This window comes from Ailuropoda melanoleuca, chromosome 20 (assembly GCF_002007445.2).
Source record: "Ailuropoda melanoleuca isolate Jingjing chromosome 20, ASM200744v2, whole genome shotgun sequence".
In the NCBI taxonomy this organism is placed as follows: domain Eukaryota; kingdom Metazoa; phylum Chordata; class Mammalia; order Carnivora; family Ursidae; genus Ailuropoda; species Ailuropoda melanoleuca.
In genome coordinates, this window is record NC_048237.1 from 740,152 (window position 1) to 745,610 (window position 5,459).

Genomic DNA, 5,459 nt, shown 5'->3' on the forward strand with positions numbered 1-5,459 from the left:
ACGGGGTTGGGGGAAGGTAAGGGAAAAGGGAGGTTGAGATCATACTTGCCTGTGTTAAAGAAGACTCACAAGGTACAGAGGCCTTGCCATTGTCTAGGGAAGGTGGTTTTGCCCTCTGGCAAGGCACGGACATTAAGACGGTTGGGAACTTCCTGGAGGCTGCAGATTATAAGGACATTTCATTGTATCTACTTTCCCTTCAGGAAGCTAAGTTAGTGATAGAAATGCTTGGTTCTTGTCAACTGCTAAGACATTGGGAAACCGAGGGAGACTTCAGTCTTGCAGGATCGTGGTGTCTATAGGTTAACTATTTCTTTGCCCCTTAGGGCAGCCAGGAGTGCGTGAGGAATGTCACGTACACCTCGTGGTGGGGTGTGGGGGTGTGTGTGTGGGGTGTCCATTCCGGCTTTGTCCTCAGCTAGCCTTCTCTTCCCTCCTCACCACTACCTCATGAGCTCACTGCCTAATGAGAATGACAGAGAAGGTAATATGTGTCACAGATGGAATGTACAGGTAAGAATAGGGTTTAAGGGGGCCTGTGGGAAAGGAACCAAACTGAGACCTAGAGAGACAGGAAGTGTTCTGGAGAAAGGTGATGCCTAAAATAAATGCTAAAAAATGAGTGTGGATTTGATAGGAGATAAAAGAGGTTTTGTAATGGAAAAGAGCAGCATGTGAACATAGTCCTTTCAGGCTGAAACACAGAATATAAGGTGTGGAGTGGAATGAGATAGAACTAGTCACCTCAGAGGCGACTCTTTATGGCTCTCCGTGAAAATATTTCCACCGAACTGAACCTAACTACATTGTGAGAGCAAGATGGGTCCCAACCTTAAATATGGAAGGAATCCCTCCCCCCTGCCCCTGAATCTCCTTGATGTGTCCGTGAGGGAGGGGATCACCTTGTAAGAATTCTCTTTCCCTTTTCATGACCCAGGTCTCCTCCACCTTGGTCCTTTTCATGCCTGGTCTTGTGAGGCTAACGATAGCCTGGAGTTCCTAAGGATGCTCTAAGCACTTGGGAAAACAGGCAGCAACTGGATAATCTGCTTCTTCTCTTGTGCTTTTCTCTTGGGTATAATTCTTCAGATGCTGTTCCTCTGCCCTGTAAACAAAGGGGCTTTCTGATCCTGAGCTGACTGCATCACACAGCCCCTGCTCACGGCCATGTGCAGGTCAGCCGTCAGGCCCACCTTTCTCTCCCTGTAGAAACACTGTCTCCTGCAATGTGATCACAGCCTTAGGCTTGAACAGGCACGCTTCAAGTGAAGGACATGTCTCACCATGCTCCAAGGTATGGAACTCTAAGAATAACATGGGGTTGGAATGCAAAGCATGAATACGGAGGGGTTAAACCATTCATCTATGAAAAGACGTAATGCACTTACCTACAGTTCCTTTCATCTCTAATAGTTGAAAAAGGTTCCATTTAAAGCCAAGTCTTCCCTTTTTTGCTGATGAATTTATGTACAAACTGTCAGTTTTCCTCCCTGAATCCTGGCATTAGCCTAAGGGCAGAGAAGGAAAAGGCTGAACAAGTCATTGGTTTCTAACCAATCCCTCCATTGTAGGATAAGATCCTTCATGCATAACTTCAGTTTCCAATGGAGATTTCCCCAAATGAGGATTGATTCATTTAGATATCAGGAGCCTGGCTAGTAGCAGTGCCTGCTAGAGAAGAGAGACTCAAGTATTGAGGTAAAACCATGAGAGAGAAAGAGAAAATAATTCCTAAAAGACCCAAGGGAGATTGCACTTCAATGGAAATTTCCCAGACTCCATCCATGATAAATCTGAAAGAGGCTGACCCTTCATTCAACAAGGGATGACTGGGAATGTTTCTGCCCCCATCTGCCAACCCCCCAAGCCCAGCAGCCCCAAAAGTCCTGGGGCAATACAGTCGGAATGAGAGAAAGGATGGAGTTCGACCAACTGCGGAAGGCCGTAGTCATCACCCAGCTTTCTTCTGCAAGGCACTCAGGGGAAATGTTTATTCCCCAGGTAACACAGACATTGTGTCTTCTCCATGAGGACTTAAAATGATATTGGGAATCCCTACCCTGGCTTCTGGGTTGGCAAGTGAGAGGAGCCCCCAGGGGATGATAAGATAGGGAGAGAGTCCCTGAGCCTTGAACTTTATCCTCTAGTAGTAGCATATACCGTACCACGAACCCAAACATTGCTTAGAATTCTGGACCGTTGTTCACATTTTTCCATTTGTGTCTATTCTATGCCTCTGACTGAACACTGGACTAATTCCTATTCATACTCAATGTACTCCTGTGCATATCAGTTCTGCGAATCTTCTCCCACCTATCCCCCTCAATCCCACCACACTGCCCACTTTCCAATCTGAACTGGGGCACATTCCGATCTCAATCTCAATCTCAAAACTTCACCTCTTTTATTGTGACTCTGCTTTGTCATCTGTGTCCCCTCCAGTCTCTGAACTCCTAGGGCGAAAATCATGTTTTGATCTCTGTATTTCCAGCACCAAGCACAGCGCCTAGCATACATTAGGTGCTTAATAAATGGTATGTGAACTAAACTGCTCTGAACCGGAGACTTGAGGAGGGGCTGCTTTTGTGAGGTGAATACTCGTTAAATGGAGGAAGGGTACACAGATCCCCCTGGGACTAAGTATGGCTGGATTCCATCCTTCTGGACATACTCCTTCTTAGAGAAAACAAAATACCTAAATAGAAGCATGGATGAGGCATAGGAAGTGTCATCACTTCATATTTTGAGGACAGAGCAGGAGAAGGGACTCGTAGATCGGCTGAGCTAAACCAAACTCAACTAAACTCGAAACTGAAGCTCTTGTTTGTTGAGCTACAGGAGGGAGAGGTCTCCGCAAAAAGAGAGACCCGTGAAGTCTGACAGCTAGTAAGGCACACTTCAACTGTATACATTTTTGAATTCTGATTGGGGGCCCGGATAGCTCAGTCAGTTAAACATCTCACTCTTGATTTCAGCTCAGGTCATGATCTCGGGGTCATGAGATCGAGCCCTGTGTCTGACAATGCACTGGGTGTGGAGTCTGCTCAGGATTCTCTCCCTTCCCCCCCAACCCAATTAAATAAATAAATAAACTCTGATTGAACTGTAATGATTAAAAGTACAGCAGAAAGAGATGAGATCAAAGTCAGGTGATTTTTAAATGTTACATAGCTATTGGTCTAACTGACAACAGTTTTGGTATTCGGCTTACAACACTTTCAAATTGACTTGATCGTAGGAATAACCTAGTTTTTGCATGAAATAGAGCGTTTGAGAAGACAATGTTTATTTATTTTTAAAACACAAAACATGCTTGTATGACTCAAAAGTAAAAATATAAAAATGTATAGATTAAAAAGCCCTGGTCATCCCCTTCCCCATCCACCTTATATCCATTCCCTTATTAATTATTTTCATTATTTTATTGTTCATCCTTTCAGTGTTTTTGTGTATATAACCAAATATCAGAATGCTTATTTACCTGTGACTTTCTTATACTGTTCTGTATCTTGTTTCTTGTTTTAAAAGAGCCTGGAGAACTTTGTCTGTACGTAGAAAGCAGAAGGAAAATACTTAAAGTAAGGAGACTACTAGCTTGACAAATGTGTCCAATGAATGGATTGCAACGTTCCTGAATTATGCTTCTGCTTTAATCATTGTTTGATATCTCTTGACCAGTTTTCCTCATCAGTAAAAGTCCTACTGTGACAGAGACTGTACCAAAAAATTACCATTTTGTAAGTAAAAAGAAGTTAACAGCAAACTTCCAGTTTCAAAATAATTAAGACATGGGGATGTGATGTCAGCAAGGTGACTATAGTTAATAATATTGTGTTGCATATTTGAAAGTTGCTAAAAGAATAGATCGTGAGGGAGCCTGGGTGTCTCAGTCAGTTAAGCCTCTGCCTTCAGCTCAGGTTGTGATCCCAGGGTCCTGGGATCAAGCCCCACATTGGGCTCCCTGCTCAGAGTGGAGTCTGCTTGTCCCTCTCCCTCTGTCCTTCCCCCACTTGCGCGCACACATGTGCGCTCTCTCTCTCTCTCAAATAAATGAAATCTTTAAAAAATAGACCTTGAAAGTCTGCATCAGAAGAAAAAAAATTTTTTGTAACTATGTGTGCTGACAGATGTTAACTAGACTTATTGTAGTGATCTTTCAGCAATATATACAGATATCAACTCCTTATGTCGTGCACCTGAACTAATATAATGTTATCGGTCAAAAACAATAAGTTATAGTAAAATAATACATTTGGGATTTGCTTCAAAATGAAGTGATTGGGGTTATAAGTAAAATTAGCTTGGCCGTGAATTGGTGGTAATTCATGGAATGATACACTGGTTACACTGTGATTTCATTATATTATTCTATTTTTAGTATGTTTGAAATATTTTATAATAAAAAAGCCTCAATAATATGACAATCAAGTCTCTAAAGAAAATTCAAAGTTTTTAGAAATTAGCTAAAAGTTAATGAGTGTCAGAAATATTTTCCTAAAGACACCAACTCTAATTCCACAGAATTAGCCAACTAGCCACCCGGGAATGTCAAATATCATGTGGGCTACTCAGAGCCAGAAAATGTAAAACTATAATGAACTACCAACTCCAAGAGGAATTCAACTCTCTCCTCCCTCAGCCACACCCTGTTTTCTGAAGCAAAAGTAACGGAGGCAATGTAGAAACACATACATACACACAGAATCATAGTTCAGAATTGCAAGATCGGATTCGAACAATACACTGAGCACAGAAATCTATCTTTTTCACTATGACAATTTCCTTAAAATGAAATAAAAACTATTTTTTTCTTCCTCCTCTTCTTGCCTTTTCATTCTTTAAGAGGGTCCAACTGCATGACAACCGAGAAAACAAGGCAGAGTGCCATCACCAAATCTTTATATAAAAGGAACTTCCAGGAGGGAAAAAAAAAAGTCAGATCATTGAACTTAAAAGAACAGAGAAATACAGTGGAAATCTAAAATGCAAACAGGAGATTCCATCTCATAGTCCTTAACTGGTACATTTTAACTGATACCCAAATATCACCTGGCCTTGAATATAGCCACAGTGGAAAAAGAAGGATAAAACAGGACAAGTGATCTCAGAGGAAACAGGTACTTAAAAGCAGAAAAGAAAACAATCTTTAACTTTTCAAATTTGTATTAATAATGTAATTTAAATTTTCATAAATCAAGAATAAATTGTTATAAAAATTAGATTCAAAGCAGCAAAGATTTCTTTAATTAGTAATGAAAGTATCAAAATTCACATGATCTAAACATATATCAATTATAAAAGGGATTTGGCTGAAGACAATATCCTAGAACATAGAATTAAGATGAAATATGAGGGAAATGTTAAGTGACATAAAAGTGGACAAATCCCTATGAAATAGAATAGAGGGTACAGGGCCTGCGCGGCTCAGTCAGTTACGTTTCTGACTCTTGATCTCTGCT